The 24,891-nt window shown below is 43.8% G+C and overlaps 1 protein-coding gene and 1 non-coding gene across 10 annotated transcripts in view; one reads left to right on the top strand and one right to left on the bottom strand.

Moving 5' to 3' along the window:
• The window catches only part of LOC106608688 (neurexin-2), a 1,074,993-nt gene that overhangs the window by 318,204 nt on the left and 731,898 nt on the right, over positions 1-24,891 (bottom strand). The gene's annotated exons all lie outside the window — the stretch shown is intronic.
• trnae-uuc (transfer RNA glutamic acid (anticodon UUC)) lies at positions 21,919-21,988 on the top strand. Its single transcript has one exon. It is a non-coding gene; the product is annotated as a tRNA-Glu (tRNA).

Raw genomic sequence — 24,891 nt, 5'->3', positions numbered from 1 at the left:
ATTGGAGAGAAGTATACAGGTGGAAACCAGAGGGAAATCAACATTTTAAAGATATCTACAGTTTTAATTCCATGAAAAATGTTCTAACTAGTTACTGCTGGAGATCTTTCTCTGCCACAACTGAGACTGAGTTCACTGATCTTAGACAAAGGTTCTGGACCAGTGAGGTTGCAGATCAATGTTGCTTAAAAGCTCCCTAAAAAACATTTCAATATTGTTTACAGGTCCACTACTTTATCATTCACTGGCTGTCAGTTTCAGATCGGTCATAATCCGCTTTCCGTGGACAATATCAGAACACTGGACTGCCCTTACAAAGCAAAGCCCCACACTCATTCTTTATCAATTAATTTCCCATTGGGCCAACAACATTTCCTTCATTTTTCTTTCTGGATCCCAAGTCACCTATCAACAGGGACAACGGTTAATGACAAAAAAGAGTTGGAGAACTACTGGACTTGTGATGAATTTCCTGCTGTGCCATAGCGACTCAGCTTCTTTCTGGCAGTGTAGCCAGTGTGTCTGCGGTGCAGAGGCGGCCCCTGAAAATCTGGATTTCAGAGTTTACAGCCGGGCTGGCTGGTGCTTGGCTGGAGGTGTCAGCCTTGGTGACACGTCCGGCACGCAGATGCTCATCGCCTAGGGAGCCTGGGATTGAGCTTTAGGGATGGATAGAGCCCCAGCGACAACACTGTGTCACAACACATAACCAGAGTATATCCTAAATCCATTTACACATGATCTACTATAGTATACTGCACACCAATGACAGCCACACAGCTGATACCGTCCTATTGGATACGGTAAGTAATATACTAACATTATTGAAACATGAAATACACTGGGGAGAATAAAAAAAGGACAGACATATATTTCATTAGTTTACTCCTATCAGGCGATGGGTGGTAGGATTAGGGGAAAATAGTAAAGAAGGAAAATATATTAAAAAATAAATATATAATAATAAATAAATAAATAAATAAATATATATATATATATATATATATATATATATATATATATATACACAGTTGAAGTCAGAAGTTTACATACACCATAGCCAAATACATTTAAACTCAGTTTTTCACAATTCTTGACATTTAATCCTAGTAAAAATTCCCTGTCTTAGGTCAGTTAGGATCACCACTTTATTTTTAGAATGTGAAATGTCAGAATAATAGTAGAGAGAACGATTTAGTTCAGCTTTTATTTCTTTCATCACATTCCCAGCGGGTCAAAAGTTTACATACACTCAATTAGTATTTGGTAGCATTGCCTTTAAATGATTTAACTTGGGTCAAACGTTTCGGGTAGCCTTCCAAAAGCTTCCCACAATAAGTTGGGTGAATTTTGGTATAACTGAGTCAGGTTTGTAGGCCTCCTTGCTCACACATGCTTTTTCAGTTCTGCCCACACGTTTTCTATGGGATTGAGGTCAGGGCTTTATGATGGTCACTCCAATGCCTTGACTTTGTTGTCATTAAGCGATTTTGCCATAACTTTGGAAGTATGCTTGGGGTCATTGTCCATTTGGAAGACCTATTTGCGACCAAGCTTTAACTTCCTGACTGATGTGTTGCTTCAATATATCCACATCATTTTCCTCCCTCATGATGCCATCTATTTTGTGAAGTGCACCAGTCCCTCCTGCAGCAAAGCACCCCCACAACATGATGTTGCCACCCCAGTGCTTCACGGTTGGGATGGTGTTCTTCGGCTTGCAAGCCTCCCCCTTTTTCCTCCAAACATAACGATGGTCTTTATGGCCAAACAGTTCTATTTTTGCCTCATCAGACCAGAGGACATTTCTCCAAAAAGTACGATCTTTGTCCCAATGTGCAGTTGCAAACCGTAGTCTGGCTTTTTTTTATGTCGGTTTTGGAGAAGTGGCTTCTTCCTTGCTGAGCGGCCTTTCAGGTTATGTCGATATAGGACTCATTTTACTGTGGATATAGATACTTTTGTACCTGTTTCCTCCAGCATCTTCACAAGGTCCTTTGCTGTTGTTCTGGGTTTGATTTGCACTTTTCCCACCAAAGTATGTTAATCTCTAGGAGACAGAACGCGTCTCCTTCCTGAGCGGTATGACGGCTGCGTGGTCCCATGGTGTTTTTACTAGCGTACTATTGTTTGTTCAGATGAACGTGGTACCTTCAGGCGTTTGGAAATTGCTCCCAAAGATGAACCAGTCTTGTGGAGGTCTACAAATTTTTTTCTGAGGTCTTGGCTGATTTCTTCCCCCCCCCCTGATGTCTAGCAAAGATGCACTGAGTTTGAAGGTATGTAGGCCTTCAAATACATCCACAGGTACACCTCCAATTGACTCAAATTATGTCAATTAGCCTATCAGAAGCTTCTAAAGCCATGACATAATTTTCTGCAATTTTCCAAGCTGTTTAAAGGCACAGTCAGCTTAATGTATGTAAACTTCTGACCCACTGCAATTGTGATACAGTGAATTATAAGTGAAATAATCTGTCTGTAAACAATTGTTGGAAAAACTACTTGTGTCATGCACAACGTAGATGTTATGGCTGTGTACGGGAGGCGAAGTCAGGTGCAGGAGAGCAGAGTAGATTTAACAGGCGCGCTTTTATTCTGGTCAAGAAATAGGCACAAAATGACATCAAAGTGCCCAAAAGAAAACACGGAACATGTACAAAAGTATAGCGCGTGAACATCTCACATAACAATAAACAATTACACACAAAGACATGGAGGGGAACAGAGGACAAAATACATGCAGTGTGATTATGGAATGAAAACCAGGTGTGTATGGAAACAAGACAAAACAAATGGACATATGAGAAATGGAGCGACGATGGCTAGAAAGCCGGTGACGTCGATCGCCGAACGCCGCCCGAACAAGGAGAGGAGCCGACTTCGGTGGAAGTTGTGACAGTAGAAGTCCTAACAGACTTGCCAAAACTATAGTTTGTTAACAAGAAACGTGTGGAGTGGTTGAAAAACAAGTTTCAATGACTCCAACCTAAGTGTTTGTAAACTTCCGACTTCAACTGTATATATTCATTAAGAAATGATATATATATATGGGGGATTGGAAATGATGCAGACAATTACATTGATAGAAGTCACAATCTATCTGCAATATGAAAGCTGAAGCTACCCCATGAAAACAAATAAAAACATTAAAAACACTGTAAATGCCTCGTATTAAATCTCTCCATCTATCGGCCCCACATCAAACACAAAGTCGCTGTACATGTTATATGTATAATAGGACTAGCTTTACCGCTAGTGCACCGCCTGCTGGCTAGTGCACCGGCTGCTGGCTTGTGCACCGGCTGCTGGCTAGTGCACCGGCTGCTGGCTAGTGCACCGGCTGCTGGCTAGTGCACCGGCTGCTGGCTAGTGCACCGGCTGCTGGCTAGTGCACCGCCTGCTGACTAGTGCACCGCCTGCTGTTATAGTTAGGAAGGTATTTGAGGAAGAGAGCTGAGCCTTTGTGTTGAAACTCTCTCAGAACTTGTGGAACATGCGGTCTGGGCGCTGGGGAGGATTAAGCTCGGAGGTGATTTATTTTACACTTTCTGATACAGTATTCATTTTGAGCGAGTGAGAAAAAGGAAGAAAGAGAGAATAACAAAGAGAGAGAAAAAGAAATGGCTCAAGGAAATGCCCTTGGTATTTCTGCAGTGTATCGGCTATTCACCTCTGGCTAAAGCATATAAATTGGAAGGTTCAATACTGTCTGCGTTAACCCTTGATATACCGCTTCGTATTAAGACACATGGATTCATAAGAAGATTTTGATAGACATTGAATGGTAGAACATATCTAATGTCGAGAAACAGGGAAGGTTAAAGCGTTAACTAATTCATTTGTGAGTGTTGCCTTTCCATTAACTGGTCGATTTTTTTTCACACTTCAATCACAACAGATGGTAGGCCATAGTTTTCAATTAAAGAGATGCAAAGCAATTGATATCCTATTCACACACATGTGCACACTCAAGCACAAACACACACTTCCAACCCTAGCCTCTGGAAATACAGTAGATGGGAAGGAGGAGGTGACAGCCATGGTGTAATTACTCATAAAGCTTTTCAGACTTAATGACCTAGGGTGGATGCATCACTTTGTTTTAATTACGTCGCAGGAGGAACCTCTTCAGAGAGAGAGAGAGAGAGAGAGAGAGAGAGAGAGAGAGAGAGAGAGAGAGAGAGAGAGAGAGAGAGAGAGAGAGAGAGAGAGAGAGAGATTCAAACATTCAAACACGTACAAAAGGATACGCAAACACCATGCGAGATCCTTCGTTTGAGAAAGGCACATGTGCATTCAGAAAGTTTTCAGACCCCTTGACTTTTTCCACATTTTGTTACATAACAGCCTTAATCTAAAATGGATTTAAAAAAAAAAAAATCATCAATCTACACACAATACCTCATAATGACAAAAGCGCCACAATGACAATATCCTATACTGACATTTTTGCAAAACAGAAATACCTTATTTACATAAGTATTCAGACCCTTTGCTATGAGACTCGAAATTGAGCTTAGGTGCATCCTGTTCCCATTGATCATCCTTGAGATGTTTCTACAACTTGATTAGAGTCCACCTGTGGTAAATTCAATTTATTAGACATCATTTGGAAAGGCACACACCTGTCTATACAAGGTCCCACAATTGACAATGCATGTCAGAGCAAAAACCATGCCATGAGGTCAAAGGAATTGACCGTAGAGCTCAGAGACAGGATTGTGTCATGGCACAGGAAGGGTACCAAAACATTTCTGCAGCATTGAAGGTCCCCAAGAACACAGTGGCCTCCATCATTCTTAAATGGAAGAAGTTTGGAACCACCAAGATTCTTCATAGAGCTGGCCCCCTGGCCAAACTGAGCAATTGAAGAAGGGCCTTGTTCAGGGAGGTGACCAAGAACCTGATGGTCACTCTGACAAAGCTCAAGAGTTCCTCTGCGGAGATGGGAGAACCTTCCAGAAGGACAACCATCTATGCAGTACTCCACCATTCAGGCCTTTATGATGGTCAAACGGAAGCCACTCCTCAGTAATAGGCACATGACAGCCCACTTGGAGTTTGCCAAAAGGCACCTAAAGAACTCTCAGTCCATGAGAAACAAGTTTATCTGGTCTGATGAAACTCTTTAATGCCAAGCCACACATCTGGAGGAAATCCGGCACCATCCCTACAGTGAAGCATGGTGGTGGCAGCATCATGCTGTGGGGATGTTTTTCAGCGGCAAGGGCTGGGAGACTAGTCAGGATCGAGGGAAAGATGAACGGAGCAAAGTACAGAGAGATCCTTGATGAAAACCTACTCCAGAGCGCTCAGTACCTCAGACTGGGGTGAAGGATCACCTTACAACAGGACAATGACCCTAAGCACACAGCCAAGACAACACATGAGTGGCTTTGGGACAAGTCTCTGAATGTCCTTGAGTGACCCAGCCAGATTCCGGACTTAAACTCGATCAAAAATCTCTTGAGAGACCTGAAAATAGCTGTGGAGCGACGCTCTCCATCCAACCTGACAAAGCTTGAGAGGATCTGCAGAGAAGGATGGGAGAAACTTCCCAAATACAGGTGTGCCAAGCTTGTAGCATCATACCTAAGGAGCCTTGAGGATGAAATCGCTGCCAAAGGTGTTTCTACAAAGTACTGAGTAAAAGGTGTGAAAACTTTTGCTTTGTCATTATGAGGTATAGTGTGTAGATTGATGAGGGAAAAAGCTATTTAATCCATGTTAGAATAAGGCTGTAACGTAACAAAATGTGGAAAAAGTCAATGGGTCTGAATACTGAATACGGTCCTCTGTGTACTATGATTATAGAGGTAACTGCCAAAATAAACGAAACACCAACATAAAGTGTCTTAATAGGGCGTTGGGCATTGGGCCACCACGAGCCAGAACAGCTTGACATAGATTCTACAAGTGTCTGGATGCAACACCATTCTTCCATGAGAAATTACATAATTTGGTCTTTTGTTGATGGTGGTGGAAAAAAACGCAGTCTCAGGTGCCACTCCAGAATCTCCCGCTGGGTTGAGATCTGGTAACTGAAACTCACTCATCGCTCACTCACTCACTCGCTCGCTCGCTCGCTCACTCACTCACTCACTCACTCACTCACTCACTCACTCACTCACTCACTCACTCCCTTTAAACCCCCTATGCTCCTTTGAGACCCCTCTTTCAGAGATCTCTTCTTCTAGCTATGGAAGACAAAACAATGGGCAATTGGGCATTTCTATACATGACCCTAGGCATTATGGGATGCTATTTGCGTAATTAACTCAAGAACCACACCTGTGTGGCAGCACCTGCTTCTTGTATCCCTCATTTACTCATTTGTTTATATTACTTTGGCAGTTACCTTTGCATCATCTGTCTGCTCCTGTGTGTTCAATGTTCATCAGCGATGATGCGTTCATACGTACAAGAGAACACACATTCTGCCATTGCCGAGAATGCATTCCATTTTCCGAGGTGTACTCTCCTCGCTCAGGAAATATCAAGGAGAATAAATGTTTTCATTAGCTAAAAAAGGAACCTTGGTTCCGAGAGATTTCAAATTGATTTTTCTATGCTTGAAACTCAAAGGAAAGTGCACTTTTTGACAAAGAAAAAAAAGAGAGAGCAGAAAACAACATCAATCCCGGTAGGCGGAGGGGTGAAAAAAAAAAAAAACTTGACAAGTGCAGACAGGAAATTGAATCACTTGACAATTTGCCTCGCTGCTGGGCCTGGTTCAGGGGTGTCAGGATTATTCTGTAGGAGGCCTCGAATTAATGAGTCAATCACTCGACCTGCACCTCGGTTGATCTCTGCTAGTTTTACACATCAAACGCTCACACAAAACTAACTCTCTCTCTTTCTCGCTCTCTCTCTCTCTACCTCTGGCAGTTACTTATTACTTGCATATCTAAACTGACAACATGTACCTGTTCAATAATTCAAATGGCTTTGAGATGAGTCTCTGGGTGAGGTCATGTGTTAGACAAGGAGTCAGAGGTTGACTTACGTTTCTGTAGTCTGGTGCCAGCTCATTTGAAGATAATGGGTGTACGGGCTAATTAACAAATAACATGAGTTACATCTCTCTCCTCATCTCTCCTCCTGTCTGCTCTGAGCTTTGATTAGTCTCTTAAGTGCCTCTACTGGAAACAACATCTCTTATTTAGAAGAAATATAACTCGTATCTCTAATTGTGTAATTTGAAATAACAAAGCCTAAAATCGAATTGTATTCAATTAGAGTTAATATAACCTGTTAGAATGCTAAGTAAAAAACACATAATTAAACAATAATTAAAGCTTTTAACTGTGGACTGTTATGATTTCTTATTTCAACACCATTTTGGAGTTAAGAGAACAAATGTATTTTTACCATCTTCAAATAGCATAATTCAGTCTCAACAGTGGTTTGTTCACTATCACTATAAAGATCTTAAAGTTGGACAGGTTTTGTGCCAAATATCTTATTAGATTTTCTGTGCTTGTTGTACAAGTGTTTCACACCAAATGTTTTAATCATAATGAGATTAATGTCATCGGAATCTGTAATTGGAATAATTTAAATAATACTTTTTTTAAATCGAAACTTTGCTATAATCCTGCCCCTGTGTTATAAATCAAGTCCCTCCACATTAATATGGAAGGCGCGGAGTTACCCCGTTTAATTAGGTATTCCGTAGCAATGCATGAGGATAGGGTGTAGCGACTACAGCGACTTGCGAGGGGCGTCTCTGCGTGGTCTAAGCTGAGCGCGATACATGGAGGCCGTTCCGTTCCAATCACCCTCCCACCGCTACATACCCAGCAGGGATAATATACTTCCTCGCTTATCAAATGCCATGATGGCACATTTAATGAAATACCTTTTCTATTTGGATTGGCCCGTTTTGCCTCGCTATGCACTGCTTAGGCTGGAGGGTCTTAAAGGCATCTCCGTGTGCCGGAGACTGATAAAGTCATTACACTGTTATAGTCATCATCGTAGTCTGTGGACGTGTGTTCCTTTGTTCACCAAGCGATGTACTATATACCAGGGTTCCCCAACTGGCGGTCTCCAAGTGATTTTACATTTTGGAAATCTGTTCCCAACTTTTCCCAGGCATAATAGAGAGACACATGATAGCATACAAATGTAAGCAAGGTTTGAAATGATTATGTTTTAGCCAAATACTGTATCTGTTTGGGCTACTTGCGGTCAATTTGCTGTCTACAAATGTTTGAAATGATGTTCCGCCCCCCAGGCCATCCGCTCAAGAAGAAAATAAGCCTGCGGCTGAATCTAGTTGATGATCCCTGTTATAAACCTTAAATATGTAGCATGATCAGAAATACTCATGAAGCCGTCATAACCATGGATATCCTATTCAATTACTACAGGGGCTATGGCATCAGCCCTCAAAGTTACAGAATTCCTCTCACTTCCTTCCTCTCATCACTGAACATGGGTAAAGGGTGCATATGACTGCCTGTGTTCTTTTGTCCACAGTGAGATATGCAATATATGTGTATGTGATATACCATTCTCACATGCAACAAGATTAGAATACTTGTGAAACAGCAATCCAAATTAACATAGGATTAATAAACCCCACAACAGCAATTCATATGCTCGAGGAAGCATCTATAATCCTGTATACACTTTCTCTGTCCCTCATCCCTTCTTTACACTGTGGTTGCAGGCATCTGTTTTTCCTGACTATGTAAACATGCCCCTGCTTGCTGATGATTGGTCTGCCCGGCCCTGGGAAGTCAGCGCTGGCCCCACACATATGCTCTTGGTTGAAACCTCCCCCCCCGTGCATCAAAGAACCTTGAAATTGAAATTGACGTGCTGTCTTCCAGGAAGACGGTCTTTGTCCCCCTTAATTGTTTCCATAATATGTATTAAAGAAAAATGATCTGCCTTTATCTCTCACGGTGTGTACGTTGGCATCATTTCATTTGTGATGCCTGGCTATATACTTTTCTTCTCTCTCTCTTTTTTCCTTCTTCTTACTTTCACTCCCGAGTGCATAGATTCCTCCGGGGTCAATGTATTTTAAGAAGAAAAAAGGCAAGTCTTTAAATGCCGGCCGCTAGCTTTGATTCTGAAGCCGAATCTCTCTGCGTCTCAGCCACACCCATATCAACATGAGAGGGAGTATCAAGCCACTGCTCGTCACAACCTCTTTGGTAAAGCACTAGTAATTAAAAGTGGCCACTCGTCACCATTCATTAGCTAAGTGGGCACTTCCTTCCTCTCATCAATGGTGCTTTACTCAACCATAATAGCATTCGCCTATTCAGCAATTCATCATCAGTAGTCCCCTATTCTAATAAAGACTACATCCCCCACAATTGTCAGACACTTCCTGGTTGGCTGATACACCTTCATACTGTATCTTGTAGGTGTAAGCTCCCCCTTTTGTCAAGGCTTTATTGAGAATGAGAGCCGGTTAAATATCTCCGCGCTCCGGCGCCAGATTAAGATCATTCCAATCCAAAGCATAGGCCCCGGCCTCGAGAACCCTCGAAGAAAAATCACGGGCAATTAACAGAACATAAAGAGCATATCGCTTCCCATCTCGGTGGATCTTGTGTCACCGCTATAAGGGATAGGTTTTATCTACCCCTCCAGACCCTCAGAGGGTGTACCACACACACACACACACACACACACACACACACACACACACACACACACACACACACACACACACACACACACACACACACACACACACACACACACACACACACACACACAGAGATGAATGCACACACAGAGACACACACACAAGGGAGCACACACAGCAAGGAACGATTCGAATGAAGTCTCTACATCGGAACAGTGTTAGGCTTTGAGGACCCCTGGGGTGGAATTTTTCCCCAGGAACATTCTTATTACCTGCAATTTCCAATTCTAGTTCAAAGGCAAGCTTGGGGGATGCATTTCCCGGAGTGAGCCACTGCCTGTAGAGACAGTTAGGAAGCCTGGTTGTTGGAACACTGGAACACACAGCTATCTGGATAGAATGAGTTCTCCCTGGAGCAAGGCATACCGTCGGCCTATGTGTTAAGTTGGAAATGGCCAAGCTCAGACAACCTCTCCCTGAGGCCTGGCGGTTGAAAACACAAACTTCCTTTAGAATGGCTTCTATCTGGTGCAATGCATACCGTATGTGATGGCTTACCTTAGCAAACCTCTCACTAGAGCCTACCACTTCCTGGGAGGGTAAAATGTGTCTGGATATCTTCGCATGATCAGATAACTGAAACTGTTATGGTATAGTGGTTCAACATGACCAGATAACTGAAACTGTTACGGTATACTGGTTCAACATGACCAGACAACTGAAACTGTTATGGTATACTGGTTCAACATGACCAGATAACTGAAACTGTTATGGTATAGTGGTTCAACATGACCAGATAACTGAAACTGTTATGGTATAGTGGTTCAACATGACCAGATAACTGAAACTGTTATGGTATAGTGGTTCAACATGACCAGATAACTGAAACTGTTATGGTATAGTGGTTCAACATGACCAGATAACTGAAACTGTTATGGTATAGTAGTTCAACATGACCAGATAACTGAAACTGTTATGGTATAGTGGTTCAACATGACCAGATAACTGAAACTGTTATGGTATAGTGGTTCAACATGACCAGATAACTGAAACTGTTATGGTATAGTGGTTCAACATGACCAGATAACTGAAACTGTTATGGTATAGTGGTTCAACATGACCAGATAACTGAAACTGTTATGGTATAGTGGTTCAACATGACCAGATAACTGAAACTGTTACGGTATACTGGTTCAACATGACCAGACAACTGAAACTGTTATGGTATAGTGGTTCAACATGACCAGATAACTGAAACTGTTATGGTATAGTGGTTCAACATGACCAGATAACTGAAACTGTTACGGTATAGTGGTTCAACATGACCAGATAACTGAAACTGTTATGGTATAGTGGTTCAACATGACCAGATAACTGAAACTGTTATGGTATAGTGGTTCAACATGACCAGATAACTGAAACTGTTATGGTATAGTGGTTCAACATGACCAGATAACTGAAACTGTTATGGTATAGTGGTTCAACATGACCAGATAACTGAAACTGTTATGGTATAGTGGTTCAACATGACCAGACAACTGAAACTGTTATGGTATAGTGGTTCAACATGACCAGATAACTGAAACTGTTATGGTATAGTGGTTCAACATGACCAGACAACTGAAACTGTTATGGTATAGTAGTTCAACTGAGCTACAAATGTATTCCATTTGAAACTTCCTGTGAGGTGGTCTTATGCAATGTCTTAAGAAACTTTAATGTTGTGTATCCATACAGAACACAGAAGGAGAGAGAGAGGAAGGAAGGAAGGACAGAGGGAGTGGGTGATGGAGAGATTGCAGACATGCAGAGAATTCCCAGCGCTGTCCTCCCACAGTGTTCGCACGGCTACCACAGTTAGACAACCAATTAGCAAAGAGTGGTGAGCAGGTGGAGATCTCTTGGCCTGGCAAACACTGCTCACATCACCCTCTCTCTCCCTCTTTCCCTCTCTTCTGTGTCCCTGCCTCCCTCAATGGCCATCCACTCATCAGTAGAATGTCTCTGTGGGCCTCTCTCCTCTAAAGACCTCGTCTACGAGGCCTGTGCCAGCTAAACAGCTCAATATCAGAAAGGGATGAAGAGAAAGACATGGAGGAGTGTGGATGAGGAGGAAAAGCACACCATCAACCTAGGAACCACATACAGAATGATGTCCTTAGCGTTTGGCTGGACAGGGGAAAGGCTGGCCTACTCAGTGAGTAAGGTGGATACAGAGCCTGGGGCCGAAGGAGCACTAGTGGAGCCTGCCAGTAAACCATGGATACTACAGGGCAGAGTAGACAGGCTATCTGAGGCTAGAGCACCCAACCACCAGCCCAGAGGCCAAATCCAGGCTCTGGCAAAGACAGGCAGCTGGAAGCCGACCAGGCCTCATGGGGTAAACCCTGTTGGAAGGAGGGATAGCAGAGGCAAGCAGCAGATTAGACAGTCAACAATTCAATGCACTGCAGTGCCTCTTTTCACACACAGACACTTTTAGGCTCTACATACATACACATACAGCAAGCATTAAAACAATCAACCTGGCAGTTTTTCCAGTGTTGAGCAGCGGTTGAAAACCTGGAAGCTTTTCCAGAGACACAAAATTACCTACTTTTGCACATTAACACATGATCTTACATCACTGCATCGCCCACTAGAACACGCCCAGAAGTGTCAGGGTACATAAACAGCCTGTGAATTCTGACTAGAATACCACATATAATCATATTTCCCTACCACTGCAAGGTACATTATTTGGTATCGATCCTATCCCCAGTACTCTAAAGGGATGGTAGGTAGCCTAGTGGTTAGAGCGTTGGGCCAGTAACCGAAAGGTTGCTGGATCGAATCCCTGAGCTGACAAAGTACAAATCTGTCCTTCTGCCCCTGAGCAAGGCAGTTAACCTACTGTTCCCTGGGTGCCGAAGATGTGGATGTCAATTAAGGCAGCCCCTGCACCTCTCTGATTCAGAGGGGTTGGGTTAAATGTGGAAGATACATTCAGTTAGACAACTGACTAGGTATCCCCCTTTCCCTCTTGAGGATACCGTAGGATAGGGGGCGCCACAGCGCATTTTGAAAAAAAATCGTTCCCATTTTCAACGGCCTACTAATAAAACTCAGAAGATAGGGCATGCATATACTTATTATATATGGATAGAAAACACTCTAAAGTTTCTAAAACTGTTTGAATGGTGTCTGTGAGTATAACAGAACTCAAATGGCAGTCAAAACCCCGAGACCGATTGAAACAGGAAGTGGAATTCTGAATTGTGGACTCGACTTCTCATCTTTCCTTATTAATCACACCGTTAACCATGGTTCAGTGAGCACTTCCTATTGCTTCCACTAGATGTCGCCAGTCCTTTCACAGTGGTTTGAGCCTTATAGAGTCAAAACTCAGTGAATGACACGAGTTTGAAATTGGTCACAGGGGATGGGCCATCACCATTATGACGCCGGCGGCCATGTCTGCCCCCACCTTTGGATACGGTTTTAAAGGCCATGACATCATCCCCCTCGAATCTTATTGGCTCTCTTGGTGTTAGAGGCCCTGAAGATTTATTTTATACAACGTTTGACATGTTTGAACGAACCTACATGCGCGAGCATTGCATTTATTATGAACTTCAGACCTGCGCTTGGAGAGAGCCATAGGACGCGCTACCAACATCAGGCTAATGGAACGTGAAGTATGGACTTTTTGACCGAAAATACATCTGTTGTGGACCTGGGATGCTTTCTGATGAAGACAACTAAAGGTAGGCGATTATTGACAATATTATACAAGATAAGATGTGACATGAGATTCTTTCCAAGATGGCGCCGAGCTCTGTATATTAGCTAATTTTCTGAGTATCGCATCTCCTTTTATCGCAAAGTGTGATTACCCAGTAAAGTTCATTTAAAATCTGGTATGACGGGTGTTCTCAAGAGATATTCATCTATAAATGTTAGATTGACAATATACATTTAAAAAATCGTTATAGGATAGTAATTTAGGGAAATGTAGCATTGTTTACCGGGACGCTTTTGAGGGGAAATTATGTAGTCAACCTCAGACAGAGATGTAAAATGCTGTTTTTATATATAAATATGACCTTTATTGAACAAAAGAATGCATGCATTGTATAACATGATGTCCTAGGGGTGCCATCTGATGAAGTTTGTAAAAGGTTAGTGCTGCATTTAGCTGTTTTTTGATTATATGTGATGCAAGTGGTTGGTCGGAAAATGGCTATGAAGCTGCTTTTTACGATGGACTCATCTAATATAATCTAATGATTTGCTTTTCCTGTAAAACCTTTTTGAAATCGGACGACGTGGGTCGATTCAGGAGAGGTGTATCTATAAAAAAAATATATATATATTATTTTTTTTTTTTAATTATGATTATTTTTTTATGCTAATTGGCGATATGATTTTTCGCTGGATTTTGATCCCGCTAACGGGATCAGACGCTGAAGAGGTTTTAATGTAGTACTGCTTCTGTAACCAATAGATGAGTTCCCCACCACTCTAGGAGGAATCCTTGTCTCTATTTGCTAGACACTCCATCTTGCTGCAAGATTACAACACTATTCTAATATTATGCAAAAGTAATATGTATTCATTATGTAAATATGTACAATATTACTCCTGGAACTGTCCAGCGCTCGCGTGCCCGGTGGGGTTTCAGTTTTTTCGAGAGCTTGGGACTATATGGTTCTCTCTGTATTTTAGTAATGTAGTTATTGTCATAGCCTTGTTCTGTTCAATGTTCTCTACCGATATAGTACTCGAAATACCCCAATTCATGTTGTTAAGTTCGAAAGAATACTAGATAAAAAATTGCTGATACCATTCAAACCAATGAGGGTTTGGAACTTTAAAGCCAATTATCCGCCAGTGCTCTTTTTGCAGATAGAACCTTATAGTCTGAAGCTCTCATTTTACCCAGAGCAGGACATGCATCTGGGTGGCACCGCCTGTCTGAACCCCACACTAATGAAACGGTCCTTTTTGGGGACAAAACCTATTTCTTCATTAGTATTCCGGAAGTATCTGTGTGGGTGTGTGACATCAATCAATCTATTTCACAGGAGCCTGTAGTTTCTCATCAGCTGATATCAATCAAGCTCAGGTTAATGGGCCTCCAGCATTAATCTGGGGATGCGAAGTCTACTCAGGAATGCATCACGCAACCCGCCAGCTAAAAACACAAATGAGGTGAAATCAGTGTTCCTGCAAAGGGCAGGTATGGAGTGAACGCACGAAGGGCTAAATACAAACAAATTGACATAATTATTCATGGTCACACACAATACTGCAGAATTACAACTGTACCTTTGTCCTCTCATATGTGGAAATACATTCAGACATCCCCACATTATAAATAGGCGCTGGGTGGCATCCATATACATTTCTCTGAATACTTTTGTGCATACCCACACACACAAACAGCTTGTGAGCTACCAGGAGCACACGGCACGACATCCTCTATGCCACTCTGCTGGGAAAGGTGTATTATAGCTCCAAACACACGCACACTTACACACACGCACACGCACACGCACACAGACACACCCTGCCCTTTGGGTGGCAGGGCTAGAGTGACCAGTGCTCCTCCCCTCCCTGCCCCAGCATTCCCTGGGGCAGAGAGGTAGACTACTATGACCCCTCTCCTCTCTTTCTGTCTCCACCTCCATCTGCATCCCCCAGAGGACCTTCGCACAACAACCAAGGCTGAGATTCACCCCCTCACCCAGCTAGCCAGGAGTATGCGAGGACATTACATAAGCTCATTATTTCTCCCGTTATTGCTTGTTTCGTGACGCCTACGGTCCTGGATGTGTGAGGAAGTAACAACCGGTTCACCGGCATGGCAAGACAACTGGGTAGATAGGACCACTTCTCTCTCATTGCATATTATGTTCTATGCTGTAAAAAAAAAATCTAGGCTACGCCTTTCCCCCACTCCATCAGCATATGTGCTGTGCTCACATGACCCACTTCCATTACAAAGTCTATTTGCAATGGGACCTGCGTGTGTGTTCTGCATAACACGCAGACGCCTCCTCCTCCTCTGCCTGCTATGCAGTATTGTGTTCAAGTCAGGTCAGGGGTGCACGGCGAAGAGCTTTCATATTCATTGTTTGAACACAAGACTCACTGATAAATTTGAGGGGCCAATAGGGGTGATCTCTATTGTATTTATTCATGGCTTGGATGTCTAGACCGGAGATGCAGGAAGTGACTGGCATTCAGAGCCCGCATGCTAACCACAGATATGCTACACTTGTCTGACATTCTAGACACACATAGCCTTATTTAAAGTAAAGGTGTTGTTGCAGGACATTTCACAGTTCACAACATAGCACTTTTCCCAGCTACAAGCACGTAACCACCCCTTTTACTGTCTCCATTCCCTTTCGGTGGCAGCCATTTTGTCCTGTTTTATGATAGGCATGCTTAATCAGGCCCCAGACGTTAAACCCCTATGACGAGACATGAGAGATGCTATGTAAAATCCCAGTGAATGTAGAGCCCTGGGTCGGATGACCAGCGGGGAAACTGTGGGAAATGATATTGTGTGAGAGTAGATGGAAGTGAAATGATATGGTGTGGAAGTAGAGGGAAGTGAAATGATATGGTGTGGAAGTAGAGGGAAGTGAAATGATATAGTGTGGGAGTACAGGGAAGTGAAATGATATGGTGTGGAAGTAGAGGGAAGTGAAATGATATGGTGTGGAAGTAGAGGGAAGTGAAATGATATGGTGTGGAAGTAGAGGGAAGTGAAATGATATAGTGTGGGAGTACAGGGAAGTGAAATGATATGGTGTGGAAGTAGAGGGAAGTGAAATGATATAGTGTGGAAGTAGAGGGAAGTGATATGGTATGGTGTGTAAGTAGAGGGAAGTGAAATGATATGGTGTGGAAGTAGAGGAAAGAGAAATGATATGGTGAGGAAGTAGAGGAAAGAGAAATTATATGGTGTGGAAGTAGAGGGAAGAGCGGACACATATCTTACGATCGACCCGTTGTCCATCCAAGCTGATGTCATAGTTTCAAGTCGGATTTGACGTAATGTGGATGAATGTCTAATTTTAACACATTAATTCCACGTGGTTTGAACCGTGCCCTGTGCAACTGGGTCCTGGACTTTCTGACGGTGGTGAAGGTAGGAAACATCACCTCCACTTCGCTGATCCTCAACAAAGGGGCCCCACAAGGGTGCGTGCTCAGTCCCCTCCTGTACTCCCTGTTCACCCATGACTGCGTGGCCACGCACGCCTCCAACTCAATCATCAAGTTTGCAGATAACACAACATTAGTATGCCTGATTACCAACAATGACGAGAGAGTCTACAGGGAGGAGGTGAGAGCCCTGGCGGAGATGAAAATAACCTCTACCTCAATGTCAACAAAGCGAAGTAGCTGATAGTGGACTTCAGGAAACAGCAGAGGAAGCACGCCCCATCTACATCTACGGGACCGCAGTGGAGAAGGTGGAAAGCTTCAAGTTCCTCGGCGTACTCATCACTGGCAATCTGAAATGGTCCTCCGACACAGACAGTGTGGTGAAGAAGGTGCAAAAGAAGGTGCATCTTAGAGGCTGCTGCCCCTTATACATAGACATGGAATCACTGGCCACTTTAATAATGGAACACTAGTCACTTTAGTAATGTTTACATACTGCTTTACTCATATCTAATGTATATACTGTATTCTACTCTCCTGTATTTTATTCAATGGCAGTCCGATTCTGCTCTTCCTAATATTAATAATTTCTTAATTCCATTCTTTTACTTTTAGATTTGTGTATTGTTGTGAATTGTTAGAAACCATTGCACTGTTGGGGCTAGGAACACAAGCATTTCGCCACACCTGCAATAACATCAGCTAAATATGTGTATGTGACTGATTTATTTTGTTTTGGTTACAGGGTTCATTCCGTATGGTTACAGGGCTTAAACAGAAACAACTCTAAGGGTTAAGTTTAGGTATTCATTTCGAGAGGTTAAGGCTAGGGCTATGGTTTGGGGAAAGCATAAAACCAAAAATGTGCTGTTTCCATTTAGGATCATCAAATACTCTCCCTGCTTGCTGATTAATTGTGAAATGCTGTGACACATTTGTTTAAGCAGCATGTTCTGGCTGTGAGTGCTGTGAATTTGAGCCCAGTGCTGTCCCATAGTTTATTGTAAACATTTTGGTGAGTGCCGAGGAAGACGTTTCTTGACGTCCTCAAACGTCAAAATCGACGTGTTTCTGGTGACCAGGCTGCTCTATCACTCCCTTTTTACACGACAGCAGAGGGGTTTTATGGCTAGTGGAGAAAGAGGAGGGGGACTAGCCAATTACAGGAAATGTAATGGAGAAAGCATTGAGCATCCTAGAGAAAAAGCTTCCCATTAAGGAACACCCAAAGTGTAATTAAAACATGAGATGACCTTCAACGCTGGAACCTCACAGAAGAAAATCACTTTTATTTCTATCAGCCCGGGTCAGAAGTTATCAAAAGCATAGGGGTCTGGTGATTAAACAGAGCTAGGTAGAAGTCATCACTTAGTGTCTTCTTCATCGCGTATCCTCCTCATGTCTCCGACATTTTACCAGTGTCTCCCTTCGTTTACGTCAGAGAGGGGGTTGGACTGCATCGGGACGACAGCGGGTACATTTGCAATGATAAGCAGATGATGAATCGGAGCGTGGACGTCGCTATTTCTCTCTGTCACTTTGCCTTTTACGCTTCATATTTCACCCTTTTTAATGTCTCAGGGAACTCCCCCCCCACACCTACCCTTTACACCCATAATCACCTCAAATCCTCTCTCGCTCTCTGAGGCAAACTTTTTCCTGGTTTGGCCTAGACAACCGTTTGCTTGAAATTCATCACTCCTTCACTTGGCCATTTCTTTTCTTCATCGTGTATCTCCTCGTGTCTCTGACATTTTACCAGTGTCTCCCTTCATTTATGTCAGAGAGGGTTCGGACCGCACCGGGACGACAACGGGCAGATTTGCAATGATAAGCAGGTGATGAATTGGAGCGTGGACATCGCTATTTCTCTCTGTCACTTTGCCTTACGCACTTCATAATTCACCCCTTTTAACGTCTCGGGGAACGCCCATACCCCCACCGCCAACCCTTTACACCCATCATCACCTCAAATCCTCTCTCGCTCTCTGAGGCAAACTTTTTCCTGGCTTGGCCCAGACAACCATTTGCTTGAAATGCATCACTCGTTCACATGTCTTCTCACTAAATTCGACTAGGAGAGGCACTGCCATGGGGAATTTTTTAAATCAGTGTGTCGGGTTCCAGTGACAAATCTAGGGCATCCCCTGAACCTGGAGATAAGGGTCATTCTGTGGCAAACGGGGTCACTGTCCTTTGAAGATGGGATGGCATTTATCTGGAGATTCTTAACACCAGTATTTCCCTTTAATGATCCCCTGCCATCCAGCTGTATGTACAAGCTGCTCCGAGCATCATTCTGTTTGATTTTAACATCACCATATATCTATTGGGATCTGAACTTTGAACTCAAGCTCTTATCCAATACTCACTGGGTTTGTTTTCTCAGTCCAATATTCAATGGGGGTTATGTGTTTTCTCTACCCCTGCAAACCCCCAAGTTCTCCGCTAACATGTCCTTGAGAGCATTTTATTTATGACTAACACAAATGTTCACATCATACTACCTCAATGGGCTGCGTAATAGATTAAGTCCTACAGAAAAAGAGGCCCCCCTCGTTCACCGGCTGTCTGCCACATGCTCCGCCACTGCCATTCCCCTTGCCAATCTGGTATTACAGATGATATAAGCTAGATAAATGTGTTCGGAGATGGATACCATCTCCCTTAATATCCTGTTAGACAGAAGAGGGCTTTTAAATTAAGCTAGATGCCTGACTGGCTGGCGAGACTCCATTTTGTTTCCGTCTCTTTACAACCCCTAGTTGCCTGGGTGGCAGGCGAGACTCCATTTTGTTTCCACCTCTTTACAACCACCTAACTGTCTGGCTGGCAAGACTCCATTTTGTGGAGTCATTTTGTTTCCCATAGCTGCCTATAGCTGCCTGCCTGGCACGACTCCATTTTGTTTCCATCTCTTTACAACCACCTAACTGTCTGGCTGGCAAGACCCCCTTTTGTTTCCATCTCTTTACAACCCCTAGCTGGATGGCTGGCGAGACTCCATTTTGTTTCCATCTCTTTACAACCCCTAGCTGGCTGGCAAGACTCCATTTGTAACACATTTCAGGAAACTAGGCATATGTCTCATGTCACGACTTCACAGGAGAGCCATCTGAATGTTTTTTATTTTTTTTATCAAAATGCGTTTTTTGGCAGAAATACTTCTGGAACATGTGAACTTTCATGTGCCTTAATAACAAACTTGTATGCCATCTGTCAATAAGTATACAATTGTTAAATTATTAGCCTTGTTGGTTGAGTCACAGAAAAAGTCAGCAACCTTCCCAAAGTGATGGAGAAAACTCCTGTCTCCTGATTACATCTACAAACTAAGGGCAACCGTGGCATGGCATCCGTGATAGGGAAACGCGTCCATCATGCTTGATGATGTATACCGGTAAGATAGTCTAGATAGCTACATTTTCAGATATTAGACGTTTCTAATTTTGACAGAAAGTGGTTTCATTTCAAGCTAAAGTGTACTGTTAGCTAGCTAGCTAACATTAGCTGGCTGGCTCCCTAGCTAACGTTACATGTATGATGTTATTATTCATATCCCAGAGCCGTTTGCATTGCTAGTTAGAGCCTAATGTTAGCTAGCTAGCATTGAACCTGGTTGATTATCTCCCAGCAGATTCAAGCAGGGTAGTAACGACATGATTTGGCACTATAGTCATTGTTGTTTAACTAGCTAATGTTAGCTGGCTGGCTCGTTAGCTGACGTTATGTGCCATGTGTGATCTTACATGTTGTTTACCTAGCCAGGTTCATTGTAACTAGCTAGCTACATGTCTTAAGCTAAAGTCCACAACACCTGTTGAATATGGCCGGTGTCTGTAAACGTCGGCAAAAAAAACCGTAATGAATTGTTGCCAGCAGAGCTGGTTGGGCTGTTTTCATGTTATCCAGAGGTAGACAAATCATCGGCCAGAGCGTCAAGGGTGCGCTCTGAACGCTCCGAGAGCGAAACGAGATTGGTGCGGATAAAGTTTAAGAGGGTGTGAACGATGCTGAATGGGTGTAGACAAAGAAGAGCTCTTCACTAGATACCAAAACATTCAAAGGCCATTTTCTCAACAGTGAGTTTACAAGTTTATCAACTTTCAAAGCCGAATTACTTTCCCATTGTTCCTCAAAAATGCGGTGTATGATTGTACCATTTTGTATCTCCGAGTCTCTACTTTTATCCAATGTAATTAACACCATTTCAAATGTCGCTTCATAAGACCAAATCTAGTCATATTTAGTTTCCATCTCTTTACAACCCCTCTCTGTATCTTTTTGTATGTATCTATTTGCTGTTCCTACACTACTTTTTTGCATTAAGACAAAACCTTCAGCAATTACTACTGTGCTGACCCATTGTTGGCAAAGGAGTTGCAAGCGAACGCAAGCACACACAGAAACACAAACACACAGACACACAAACACACAGACACACAAAGAAAAATCCCCTCTTCCTTCGCAATGCCACTGTTCGTCCTTAACACTCCAAATTCCTCTTACAATAGGTTCGCCTTCTCATTTTCTCCATCCTCCATGTACTCTAACAATTCCGTGTCCTCTCTTTCACACCAACAGCCCTGATTCCCCTCTCCCCATCCAGAGTATTACAACCGATCTCAGCAAGGCAAATGACGACTGTCTTCAACTGGCCTGAGTTGTGTGTTGAAGGCCCACTCTGTATTCTCTCTCATGTACTGTCTAAATAATAGGTCTGGCTCAGAGGCGCAGGGAGAATGACATGTTATTCAATCTACCAACCAGATCAATATCAAAGCCCATCTAAGACTGTTTTCTCATCATCTCTTACCTGCTGTTTGTCTATCAGTGGGAATGGAAGGAGGAACGTTAGGAGAGGGGCTCTGAAGGGAAAATTAAAGTGGGTTGTTTGGGGAAAACGCTGCCTCCCAATAAAGATGTGACACATCACACTAAACGAATCTCTGAGTCACACATCAAACTACAGCAGCAAAGGGCTGTTAAGAAATATCTCTGCTATGACCTCTAATTGGGTTTGGCTTCACATAGGAACCTCTTATAACAACAAAGATGCTAGGAGACAACCTCACCAAACTACATAATCTGAAGAAGAGAGGTGGGAGACATAACCAGCTAAGACAGCTGGGAGTTACGTGTGGCTCAGTTGGTAGAGCATGGTGCTTTCAACACCAGGGTTGTGGGTTCGATTCCCACAGGGGACCAGTACAATATAGAATGAAAATGTTTGCACTTGCTACTGTGATTTGCTCTGGATAAAAGTGTCAGTTAAATGACTAAACTGTAAAAAATGAAGGATAATGCAGTGGTGATGCCTGATAAAGGAGACTGTGTTAAACTGTTCCCTGCCTTCCCTTCACATGGCACCAACCTCCACTGAGTGAGCAAGTGTGGCTGAGCATGAAATCACACGGCCCAAGTTGTACACACATGTGGTGCACAAGAGTTCAACACTGGCACTGATGTCCACTATAGGCCATCACCATTCAGCACTGTAGATTACCCACTGATTGGCCTCAGTGTTTAGTGCAGGGCTATGGGGTAGGTCAGACTGTGCCCATACATCATGTGAGAGTGCACTGGATGCTTGAGTGGTGCTAAGAACAGTGGAATGTTGGGGAGGTGGCTGTACTTGACTTGTCATTGGCAAATACCCTCCAACGCTCGCTCCTGTGGCCCCCGGCATCTCTGGCTGTGTGTGCGACTAGGGCTGGAAATCCATTACCTTTCCAATTAACCACTGCCAAGTGGCCCCTGCTCCATGGCAGCCAGTCACATGTCATGATGTGTGCTCCATCAACCTGTGACAGCTGACTTAAGGATGGTGGGCTGCTTGTCATCTGAACTTGGTGCAGGAGCCTTCATTTGCACATGTGATAGATCTCTCCTCCCCTTGTGTGCCTTTATCACTAATCAGGTTCTAAAGTCAACTGTTGCCTGCTGATTTGAAGGCCTCCTTCAGTACACTTTACTGAGGAAATTGCTTTGGTGGGGTGCTCTCCCTCTATCTCCCTCTCTCTACATGTTGGACTGCTACCAGGGGGTGTTCTCCCTCTCTCTCCATGTGGGGCTGCTACCAGGGGGTCTCCCTCTCTCTCCATGTGGGGCTGCTACCAGGGGGTGCTCTCCCTCTCTCTCCATGTGGGGCTGCTACCAGGGGGTCTCCCTCTCTCTCCATGTGGGGCTGCTACCAGGGGGTGCTCTCCCTCTCTCTCCATGTGGGGCTGCTACCAGGGGGTCTCCCTCTCTCTCCATGTGGGGCTGCTACCAGGGGGTGCTCTCACTCTCTCTCCCTCTCTCTCCATGTGGGGCTGCTACCAGGGGGTGTTCCTGGTACAGATTCTACTACAGAAGCGGAGAACACACAATGGTGTATGTGATAGTGAAGCCATTGGCCATTTTCACTGGGTTAGAATACTTTAAAGAGACATCTCTATTTGTCATTAGCCATAAAATATTTAGATTTTAGTTTGCCTCCATAGTAGTATAGTAAAGCTGCATCAGCTAGCTATAAATAAAAAATAAAAAACCCTACAATGAACCCAGATAAAGGCAAGGCTTCTTCATCACTTAAGCTATGGATTTGTGGAACTAAACTAAACCCAAACTTTCTCCACAAACGTCTTGTGTGGGCAATGCATTAATAAACTCAAACTAGATAAGAAGTCCATAAAAAAAGATTTCACCAATGAAAAACCCATCTTGAAACAAGACAGATGGGACGATCCACCCCAAACACCCAAGAGGCCCAATTTTCCTCCAGATCTATGATGCGGGATCTACCTTCTCTCTCTCCCCTTCTTCCTTTCTCCTCTCCCCCCTCTCCTATCTCCCCATCTCCTCTCTCCCTCTCCTTTCCTCTCTCCCCCTCCTCTTCTCTCACTCCCTCTCTCTGTATCCTTGCCACACTCTGAGGGCCCTGCTCGAGTGGAGGTGCATGGCTCAACGTAACACTCATTATACCCCTTCATTATTCATGGCCACTAATGGAGAGTGTCCCACCAGCCGCTGCTTAGCAGGAGAAATGAGCGCCAGAGGCAGCGGGGAGGGATTGGTTTTTGTCTTTTCTTTTTCCCTGTGTGCTGCTGATTCAGGGTTTTGGTCCTGGGTGATGAGTCAGAACTCTCTGCTATGTGAGTAATGGGACACAGGGAATGTCTGGAGGCAAAGGGGAAACTGGGGAGGGATGGAGGAGGGGAATCTGTCTCCTTGGACCCTCAGCTCCCTCACCCCTCCACCAAGGCGGGCTAGATGCCTCTGGTCCCTAGTCCTTATCCTGAGCCTCACAATGCAATTCAAATGCAGAGGACGGGTTCAAATAACCAGCCCCAGAATCCTAATGAGTAGCAATGAAGTGTCAGAGGAACCTCTTAGTCGCTACAAGCTTGGCACACCTATATTTGGGGAGTTTCTCCCATTCTTCTCTGCAGATCATCTCAATCTCTGTCAGGTTGGATGGGGAGCATCGCTGCACAGCTATTTTCAGGTCTCTCCAGAGATGTTCAATCGGGTTCAAGTTCGGGCTCTGGCTGGGCCACTAAAGGACATCCAGAGACTTGTCCCAAAGCCACTCCTGCATTGTCTTAGATGTGTGCTTAGGGTCATTATCCTGTTGGAAGATGAACCGTCACGCCAGTCTTAGGTCCTGAGCTTTCTGGAGCAGGTTTTCATCAAGGATCTCTCTGCACTTTCCTCCATTCATCTTTGCCTTGATCCTGACTAGTCTCCCAGTCCCTGGCATTGAAAAACATCCCCACAGCATGATGCTGCCACCCCCATGCTTCACCGTAGGGATGGTGCCAGGTTTCCTCCAGATGTGTGGCTTGGCATTCAAGCCAAAGAGTTCAATATTGGTTTCATCAGACCAGAGAATCTTGTTTCTCATGGTCTGAGAATCTTTGGGTGCCTTTTGGCAAACTCCAAGTGGGCTGTCATGTGTATTTTACTGAGGAGTGGATTCTGTGTGGCCACTCTACCATAAAGGCCTGATTGGTGGAGTGCTGCAGAGATGGTTGGCCTTCTGGAAGAACCCATCGGGTCCTTGGTCACCTCCCTGACAAAGGCCCTTCTCCCCCGATTGCTCAGATTGGCCAGGCGGCCAGCTCTAG

Source organism: Salmo salar, chromosome 07 (genome assembly GCF_965601325.2).
Source record: "Salmo salar chromosome 07, fSalSal1, whole genome shotgun sequence".
In the NCBI taxonomy this organism is placed as follows: domain Eukaryota; kingdom Metazoa; phylum Chordata; class Actinopteri; order Salmoniformes; family Salmonidae; genus Salmo; species Salmo salar.
This window is presented reverse-complemented; position numbering and strand designations above follow the sequence as displayed.